This window comes from Scyliorhinus canicula, chromosome 2, assembly GCF_902713615.1.
Source record: "Scyliorhinus canicula chromosome 2, sScyCan1.1, whole genome shotgun sequence".
NCBI classification, from domain to species: Eukaryota; Metazoa; Chordata; class Chondrichthyes; order Carcharhiniformes; family Scyliorhinidae; genus Scyliorhinus; species Scyliorhinus canicula.
Window position 1 is genome coordinate 284986465 of NC_052147.1, and position 10642 is coordinate 284997106.

Consider the following 10642-nt stretch of genomic DNA (forward strand, 5'->3'; position numbering starts at 1 on the left):
GATCCCCCTTAAAGGGGCTGCGCTACCACAGGTGTGAAATGTTTACTCTCGGAGCGACTGCGATCCGAGGGATTTTCCCTCACGTTCTTGACACACTTCCCGTGTAGATTCTGCATTTTCTTTAAATTTCTTAATGCCTTGCAACACTCCTCTTGCTTTACAGAATAAACATCACTGTTTTGGCAGGATACACACTGGCAGACACTTCTCTGCTACACTTCACGTCACCAAACATTGTAGATTCTTGCGAGCAGTCCTCCTGCTTGGGGCCGGCACATTGGAAAATCATATTCTCGACTTACCACGAGGCAGGAAATACTGATCACCTTTGAGAAGGTACGTCGATTTTAATTAGCTGTTCAATTAAATTGTTTACACACATTTTCAATATTATTTATGTAATATATACGAGCTTCTATAAATATTTCTGATGTGTTGTTTTCTGATATCGATCATTCTCAGATTAGACAGAACCAGGAGATCAATAAAAAGAAATAGAATGAATCAATTTCGGGAGGAAGGAGGATTTTGTTTGCTTATTGCTTGAGATTGTATGGCACTGCACGCAGAGCCTTAGAATAAATATTTCATTGAAATGTCTGATTCCTGTTGCGATGAGATCTAAATATCATTTACATGTATTTTGTGATTACCAGGACGTCCCAGTCAACCTTCTAGGAAGGTTAACTGATAGAATCGAGAGAACTGGGATATGAAATGAATGAAAATGGCTTATTGTCACGAGTAGGCTTCAATGAAGTTACTGTGAAAAGCCCCTAGTCGCCACATTCCGCCGCCTGTTCGGGGAGGCTGTTACGGGATAAGAGAGGCATTTTAAGGATGACAACCTATAACCAGTGGAATGTCAGAGGGATCAGTGCTGGGAACACAATTAGTCACAATATATATTAATGCCTTGCACCAGAGAAGTGAATGTCCTATGCCAAGTTAGCACTGCTGCCTCAAAGCTCCAGTGTCCCTGGTTCAGTTCCGGCCTTGGGTGACTTGTCTGTGCGGAGTTTGCACGTTCTCCCCGTGTGTGCGTGGGTTTCCTCCGGGTGCTCCGGTTTCCTCCCACAGTCCAAAGATGTGCAGGTTAGGTGGATTGGCCATGCTAAATTGCCCTTAGTGTCCAAAAGTTTAGGCGAGGTTACGGGGATAGGGTGGAGGTATGGGCTTAAGTAGGGTGCTCTCTCCAAGGGCCGGTGTGGACTCGATGGGCTGAATAGCCTCCTTCTGTACTGTAAATTCTGCACAAGATAAAGGCGGGGTTCACAGTCCAGGGCCTCCTCCCTGTGTTAGTTCAACCCTTCCAGCACATTGGTGGCGTTCCTTCCCGGTGATGGAACACATTTAGAGTTCAAGCTATCTGTAACTAACACCAGTCTGTTATTAGAGAACATGGATATCAGATAAGAATACATGTTCAGAACTCAAGGAACTGCTCAATAATGGGTGGGTCAAACTAAGAAAATAGTGCAGGTACAGCAGGCAGTAAAGAAGGCAAATGGTATTGTGGTGAACGTATTATACTAATAATCCACCATTGTATTTGTATCTGTGCTGTACTGTTGCCCTTGTGGGCTTCTCCTATGGGCCATTGTATGGCATTATCCAGAGGGTACAGGTCCTGAGGAAGGAGCTGTGCTCCGAAAGCTCATGTTTGAATCAAACCTGTTGGACTTTAACCTGGTGTTGTAAGACTTCTTACTGTGCTCACCCCAGTCCAACGCCGGCATCTCCACATCATGATTATCTATAGGGGAACATGTTGGGGCATGTATGGACTCTGCCCATGGCTCCTCCCCTTGAAGGGAGGTACAAAGTGCAGTCTACCTGTAGCCAGTTCTCAGCATTGGTTCAGTCGCAGGCAGGCACTGTTCTAAGTTGATTAAAGCCACGGTTTACTTCTGCTCTTGTCTCGAGTAAATTGATGGTCGCATCAGGTATGTTGGCCTTCACAGCGAGAGGATTTGAGTACAGGAATAGAGATGTTTCACTGCAATTGTATAGGGCATTGGTGAGGCCACACCTGGAGTATTGTGTGTAGTTTTGGTGGGACTGTCATATGAGGAGAGACTAAATCGGTTAGGATTATATTCATTAGAGTTTAGAAGAGTGAGAGAGGATCTCATGCAAATTTACGAAATTCTAACAGGATTAGCTCCCTCAACCTCTGCTGTGGATGTTGGGGATGCACTAAGATGTAGTGTTTGGATAAGGAAGGTTAAGAAGTTGTAGTTGCACATAATGTTCATTTTTGTAAATAAACTCCCACTAATTTCACTCTTTCCATGGCTCCTTGTTACGATGAGCTGCGTTCCTGTGAGTTTGAAACGGAAACTTGATTTCTGCACGAGATAAAGGCGTCGTTCACGGTCCAGGGCCTCCTTCCTGTGTTTGTTCAACCCTTCCAGCACATTGGTGGCGTTCCTTCCTGGTGATGGAACACATTTAGAGTTCAAGCTATCTGTAAATAACACCAGTCTGTTATGAGAGAACATGGACATCAGATAAGAATACATGTTCAGAACTGAAGGAACTGCTTACTAATGGGTGGTGCAAACTAGGAAAATATTCGTCAAGGTACCGAGAAGTGAAGTGTTGTCGGAACTGATCCATTGGGTACCTCACTTCCGACTGTGAGGGTACCCCAAAACCCAGAAGGGTAATTTGGAACACCGGTTCATAGTGGTGTATATTTTTAATTCGGGATAACGTGAGGAAAGATAAGGAAGTGCAGGGACAAACAGTCCCGCCTTGTTGTAATCAATTACTAAAGGTTTATATTAACTTAAAAGAAAGCATTCAACAGAAAGGTTACTGTAGTAGCAGTCCCCTTTCAGGGAGAGGGGTTTCAAACAGTCATGTGACCTGATCGGCCAGTAGCGCATAGGTCCGAGGGCTGAGCGCGAGCTTTCCTGGGCGGAATCAATCCATTTCAAAAATAAATTTAGGGTACCCAATTCATTTTTTCCAATTAAGGGGCAATTTAGCCAATCCATCTACCCTGCACATCTTTGGGTTGTTGGCGGGGAAACTCACGCAAACACGCGGAGATTGTGCAAACTCCACACAGACAGTGACCCAGAGCCGGGATCGAACCTGGGATCTCGGCGCCGTGAGGCAGCGGGGCTAACCCACTGCGTGCGGAATCGATCCTCGCACTGTAGAAGTTGGTCACACACCCCAGCCCTCTATATTCACAATATATATTAATGATTTGGATAATGGAACAAAATGTAACATCTCAAAGTTTGCAGATGAGACCAAGTTGGGTGGGAGGGTGGATTGTGACGAGGATGCAGGGATCCTACAGCAAGATCTGGACAGATTGGGCGAGTGCGCAAGCCAATGGCAGCAGGCGGTAAAGAAGGCTAATGGTATGTTGGCCTTCATTGCGAGAGGTTTCGAGTACAGAAGCAGGGATGTGTTGCTGCAATTGTACAGGGCCTTGGTGAGGCCACACTTGGGAGTATTGTGGGCAGTTTTGGCCTCCTTCTCTGAGGAAGGATGTTGTTGCTATGGAGGGAGTGCAGCGAAGGTTTACCAGGCTGATTCCTGGGATGGCGGGACTGTCATATGAGGAGAGATTGACTAGGTTGGGATTGTTCTCGCTGGAGTTCAGAAGAATGAGGGGGGATCTCATGGAGACGTATAAAATTCTAACAGGGCTAGACAGGGTAGATGCAGGGAAGATGTTGCCAATGATGGGTGTGTCCAGAACCAGGGTCACAGCCTGAGGATTCAGGGTAAACCATTTCAGACAGAGATAAGGAGACATTTCTTCACACAAAGAGAGATGAGCCTGTGGAATTCATTACCACAGGAAGTAGTTGATGCTAAAACTAATATTCAAGAGGCGGCTGGATATAGCACTCAGAGAGAATGGGATCAAAGGCTATGGGGAGAAAGCAGGATTAGGCTATTGAGTTGGATGCTCAGCCATGATCGTGATGAACGGCGGATCCTCCTGCTCCTATCTGCTATGTACCTATGTATACAGTATAGGTACGCTAATAAATAGTTTGTTGTTGTTCAAACCTCTCAGTCGCCAATCACTCAGACACGACATTGACGATGAGGATCAGAGGAAATGCCTTCACATCGCCGTGTCAAAGAGGAAACAGGCACCATGTTCACATAATTCAGGTCAAACCAGTCTACAACCAGTGAGTCACCAACATGCCTCTTTGTGGCTGGTTTAGCTCAGTGGGCTGGAAGGCTGGTTCGTGATGCAGAGCGAGGCCGGCAGCGCGGGTTCAATTCCCCGTACCGGCTGAGATTTTTCATGAAGGCTCCGCCTTCTCAACCTCGCCACTCGCCTGAGGCTTGGTGACCCTCAGGTTAAACCACCACCAGCCAGCTCTCCCCCTCACAGGGGAAAGCAGCCGGTGGTCATCTGGGACTCGGACGGCGTTAGTTTGCTTTTACTTTTCTCTTTTCGGCAAATAAGAGCCATTTGTCCTAACTCCGGAGATTGGGTTCAATATGTTGAACGCCTGCAGTACATTTTCCTGACAAATGAAAGACGGGGGAGGAAAGAAAAGATCATAATAGCAGCCTGTGGAGCCCAAACGTTTAATTTAATCAGGAGTTTGGCATCTCCAGACCGTTCCTGAAACAAAGACTTTCACAGAGGTAGTAGACCTTGTGAATGACCAAAGCCCTGGATGATTGTGCAAAGGTACAGATTCAATTTGACTACAAGAGCCCCTTGTGAAGCAACAGCTACCCTTGTGGCCAGATTAAGACAAATAACAGAAAACTGTGCATACGGGCCTGCCCCGAATGACATGTTAAGAGACCGCCAAGTGTGCGGGGTGAATAACACCACGATACAGAGGAAACTGCGGGCAGAATCGGAGATAACCATGAAGTAGGAGCTTGAGGTTGCTGTAGGTAACGAAAGTGCAGACAAAAGGTGATCCAGAGGGGAAGCAAAGTCCACCAGGTCTGGGAAGAAACTGCTAGTGTCAGGAGTGCCACAGTTGAGGGCGGGGGGTTTAATGAGCAAAGAAACGCAGACAGCGAGTGAATGCAGAGATATAACAGGTTCAGGAAGCCCAGGAGTAGTGAAGAGTGATATAGATGTTGGGGGGCGCGGTGGTCACTCCCAGGAGAAATGCCGATTTAAAGAAGTTTTTTGTATTGTCTGTGAGTGGACGGCCATTGACCATTCACACTATTGTCATTGAAGCTACTACTCCCACCTATATATTATTCAATCAAAATACATTTGATCCATTTTCTGAGTTACCTCTCATGCTGTTCACTGGAGCCAGGTTTCTGACCCTGCTGTCACTGGACAGGCCCTGCTTTCACTGGACAGGCCCTGCTTCCACTGGACAGGCCCTGCTTTCACTGGGCAGGCCCTGCTTCCACTGGACAGGCCCTGCTTTCAATGCACAGGCCCTGCTTTCACTGGACAGGCCCTGCTTTCAATGCACAGGCCCTGCTTTCACTGGACAGGCCCTGCTTTCACTCCACAGCCCTTGCTTTCACTGGGAAGGGCCCTGCTTTCACTGCATAGGCCCTACTTTCACTGGACAGGCCCTGCTTCCACTGGACAGGCCCTGCTTTCACTGGACAGGCCCTGCTTTCAATGCACAGGCCCTGCTTCCACTACGCAGGCCCTGCTTTCACTGCACAGGCCCTGCTTTCACTGCACAGGCCCTACTTTCACTCCACAGCCCTTGCTTACACTGGGAAGGGCCCTGCTTTCACTGCATAGGCCCTACTTTCACTGGACAGGCCCTGCTTCCACTGGACAGGCCCTGCTTTCACTGGACAGGCCCTGCTTTCAATGCACAGGCCCTGCTTCCACTACGCAGGCCCTGCTTTCACTGCACAGGCCCTGCTTTCACTGCACAGGCCCTACTTTCACTCCACAGCCCTTGCTTACACTGGGAAGGGCCGTGCTTTCACTGCACAGGCCCTACTTTCACTGGACAGGCCCTGCTTTCACTGGACAGGCCCTGCTTTCACTGGGAAGGGCCCTGCTTTCACTGGACAGGCTCTGCTTTCACTGGGAAGGGCCCTGCTTTCACTGGACAGGGCCTGCTTCCACTGGGCAGGCCCTGCTTTCACTGCACAGCCCCTGCTTCCACTGGGCAGGCCCTGTTTCACTGGACAGGCCCTGCTTTCACTGCACAGCCCCTGCTTTCACTGGACAGGCCCTGCTTACACAGGACAGGGCCTGCTTTCACTGCACAGGCCCTGCTTCCACTGGGCAGGCCCTGCTTTCACTGGTCAGGCCCTGCTTTCACTGCACAGCCCCTGCTTTCACTGGGCTGGCCCTGCTTTCACTGGACAGGCCCTGCTTTCACTGCACAGGCCCTGCTTTCAATGCACAGGCCCTGCTTTCAATGCACAGGTACTGCTTTCACTGCACAGGCCCTGCTTTCACTGGACAGGCCCTGCTTTCACTGGGCAGGCCCTGCTTCCACTGGACAGGCCCTGCTTTCACTGGACAGGCCCTACTTTCACTGCACAGGCCCTGCTTTCACAGGACAGGGCCCTGCTTCCACTGGGCAGGCCCTGCTTTCACTGCACAGGCCCTGCTTCCACTGGACAGGCCCTGCTTTCACTGGACAGGCCCTGCTTTCACTGGACAGGCCCTGCTTTCACTGCACAGGCCCTGCTTTCACTGGACAGGCCCTACTTTCACTGCACAGGCCCTGCTTTCACAGGACAGGGCCCTGCTTCCACTGGGCAGGCCCTGCTTTCACTGGACAGGGCCCTGCTTTCACTGGACAGGCCCTGCTTTCACTGGACAGGCCCTACTTTCACTGCACAGGCCCTGCTTTCACAGGAAAGGGCCTGCTTTCACAGGACATGCCCTGCTTTCACTGGGCAGGCACTGCATTCACTGGACATGCCCTGCTTTCACTGGACAGGCACTGCTTTCACTGCACAGGCCCTGCTTTCACTGGACAGGCACTGCATTCACTGGGCAGGTCTTGCTTTCACTGGACAGGCACTGCTTTCACTGGGATGGCCCTTCTTTCACTGGACAGGCACTTCTTTCACTGGACGGGCCCTACTTACACTGGACAGGCCCTGCTTTCACTGGACAGATTCTGCTTTCACTAGACAGGTGCTGCGTTCACTGGACAGTCCCATCTTTCACTGGACAGGCTTCGCTTTCACTGGACAGGCACTGATTTCACTGGACAGGCCCTGCTTTCACTAGACAGGCCCTGCTTTCAGTAGACAGGGCCTGATTTAACTAGGCAGCCACTACTTTCACTGGACAGACCCTGCTTTCACTGGACAGGCCCTGCTTTCACTGGGAAGGCCCTTCTTTCACTGGACAGGCCCTGCTTTCAATGGGCAGGCTCTGCTTTCACTGGGAAGTCCCTTCTTTCACTGGACAGGCCCTGCTTTCACTGCACAGGCCCTACTTTCACTGGACAGGCCCTGCTTTCACTGGACAGGCCCTACTTTCACTGGACAAGCCCTACTTTCACTGGACAGGCCCTACTTTCACTGCACAGGCCCTGCTTTCACTGGACAGGCCCTTCATTCACTGGGCAGGCACTGCTTTCACTGCACAGGCCCTACTTTCACTGGACAGGCCCTGCTTTCACTGGACAGGCCCTGCCTTCACTGGACAGGCTCTGCTTTCACTGCACAGGCCCTACTTTCACTGGACATGCCCTGCTTTCATTGGACAGGCCCTATTTTCACTGCACAGGCCCTGCTTTCAGTGGACAGGTTGTGCTCTCACTGCACAGGCCCTGCTTTCACGGGGCAGGCCTTGCTTTCACTGGACAGACCCTACTTTCACTGCACAGGCCCTGCTTTCACTGGACAGGCCCTTCTTTCACTGGACAGGCTTCACTTTCACTGGACAGGCACTGATTTCACTGGACAGGCCCTGCTTTCACTAGACAGACCCTGCTTTCACTAGAGAGGGCCTGATTTAGCTAGGCAGCCACTACTTTCACTGGACAGACCCTGCTTTCACTGGACAGGCCCTGCTTTCACTGGGAACGCCCTGCTTTCACTGGACAGGCCCTACTTTCACTGGACAGGCCCTGCTTTCACTGGACAGGCCCTTCATTCACTGGACAGGCCCTGCTTTCACTGGACAGGCCCTACTTTCACTGGACATGCCCTGCTTTCACTGGACAGGCGCTGCTTTCAATGGACATGCCCTGCTTTCACTGGACAGGCACTGCATTCACTGGACATGCCCTGCTTTCACTGGACAGGCACTGCTTTCACTGCACAGGCCCTGCTTTCACTGGACAGGCACTGCATTCACTGGACAGGTCTTGCTTTCACTAGACAGGCACTGCTTTCACTGGGATGGCCCTTCTTTCACTGGACAGGCACTTCTTTCACTGGGCGGGCCCTACTTACACTGGACAGGCCCTGCTTTCACTGGACAGATTCTGCTTTCACTAGACAGGTGCTGTGTTCACTGGACAGTCCCATCTTTTACTGGACAGGCCTTGTTTTCACTGCCCAGGCCCTTCTTTCACTGGACAGGCTTCGCTTTCACTGGACAGGCACTGATTTCACTGGACAGGCCCTGCTTTCACTGCACAGGCCCTGCTTTCACTGGGCTGGCCCTGCTTTCACTGGACAGGCCCTGCTTTCACTGCACAGGCCCTGCTTTCACTGCACAGGCCCTGCTTTCACTGCACAGGCCCTGCTTTCACTGGACAGGCCCTGCTTTCACTGGGCAGGCCCTGCTTCCACTGGACAGGCCCTGCTTTCACTGGACAGGCCCTGCTTTCACTGCACAGGCCCTGCTTTCACTGGACAGGCCCTGCTTTCACTGCACAGGCCCTGCTTTCACTGCACAGGCCCTGCTTTCACAGGACAGGGCCCTGCTTCCACTGGGCAGGCCCTGCTTTCACTGGACAGGGCCCTGCTTCCACTGGACAGGCCCTGCTTTCACTGGACAGGCTCTGCTTTCACTGCACAGGCCCTGCTTTCACTGCACAGGCCCTACTTTCACTGGACAGGCCCTGCTTTCACAGGACAGGGCCTGCTTTCACAGGACAGGGCCTGCTTTCACTGGGCAGGCACTGCTTTCATTGGACATGGCCCCTACTTTCACTTGACAGACCCTGCTTTCACTGGGCAGGCCCTTCTTTCACTGGACAGGCTTCGCTTTCACTGGACAGGCACTGATTTCACTGGACAGGCCCTGCTTTCACTAGACAGACCCTGCTTTCACTAGAGAGGGCCTGATTTAGCTAGGCAACCACTACTTTCACTGGACAGACCCTGCTTTCACTGGACAGGCCCTGCTTTCACTGGGAACGCCCTGCTTTCACTGGACAGGCCCTACTTTCACTGGACAGGCCCTGCTTTCACTGGACAGGCCCTTCATTCACTGGACAGGCCCTGCTTTCACTGGACAGGCCCTACTTTCACTGGACATGCCCTGCTTTCACTGGACAGGCGCTGCTTTCAATGGACATGCCCTGCTTTCACTGGACAGGCACTGCATTCACTGGACATGCCCTGCTTTCACTGGACAGGCACTGCTTTCACTGCACAGGCCCTGCTTTCACTGGACAGGCACTGCATTCACTGGGCAGGTCTTGCTTTCACTGGACAGGCACTGCTTTCACTGGGATGGCCCTTCTTTCACTGGACAGGCACTTCTTTCACTGGGCGGGCCCTACTTACACTGGACAGGCCCTGCTTTCACTGGACAGATTCTGCTTTCACTAGACAGGTGCTGCGTTCACTGGACAGTCCCATCTTTTACTGGACAGGCCTTGTTTTCACTGCACAGGCCCTTCTTTCACTGGACAGGCTTCGCTTTCACTGGACAGGCACTGATTTCACTGGACAGGCCCTGCTTTCACTAGACAGGCCCTGCTTTCAGTAGACAGGGCCTGATTTAACTAGGCAGCCACTACTTTCACTGGACAGACCCTGCTTTCACTGGACAGGCCCTGCTTTCACTGGGAAGGCCCTTCTTTCACTGGACAGGCCCTGCTTTCAATGGGCAGGCTCTGCTTTCACTGGGAAGTCCCTTCTTTCACTGGACAGGCCCTGCTTTCACTGCACAGGCCCTACTTTCACTGGACAGGCCCTGCTTTCACTGGACAGGCCCTACTTTCACTGGACAAGCCCTGCTTTCACTGGACAGGCCCTACTTTCACTGCACAGGCCCTGCTTTCACTGGACAGGCCCTTCATTCACTGGGCAGGCACTGCTTTCACTGCACAGGCCCTACTTTCACTGGACAGGCCCTGCTTTCACTGGACAGGCCCTGCCTTCACTGGACAGGCTCTGCTTTCACTGCACAGGCCCTACTTTCACTGGACATGCCCTGCTTTCACTGGACAGGCCCTATTTTCACTGCACAGGCCCTGCTTTCAGTGGACAGGTTGTGCTCTCACTGCACAGGCCCTGCTTTCACGGGGCAGGCCTTGCTTTCACTGGACAGACCCTACTTTCACTGCACAGGCCCTGCTTTCACTGGACAGGCCCTTCATTCACTGGACAGGCACTGCTTTCACTGCACAGGCCCTACTTTCACTGGACAGGCCCTGCTTTCACTGGACAGGCCCTGCTTTCACTTGACAGACCCTGCTTTCACTGGGCAGGCCCTTCTTTCACTGGACAGGCTTCGCTTTCACTGGACAGGCACTGATTTCACTGGACA

The 10642-nt window shown here is 51.7% G+C and overlaps 1 protein-coding gene across 1 annotated transcript in view; it reads left to right on the forward strand.

Moving 5' to 3' along the window:
- The first annotated feature begins 204 nt into the window (after positions 1 to 204).
- The window catches only part of LOC119962223 (C-X-C chemokine receptor type 2-like), a 24237-nt gene continuing 13799 nt past the window's right edge, over positions 205 to 10642 (forward strand). The window contains exon 1 of the mRNA XM_038790205.1: positions 205 to 336. The gene's annotated coding sequence lies outside the window, so the exon portion shown is untranslated. The remainder of the gene's footprint in view (positions 337 to 10642) is intronic.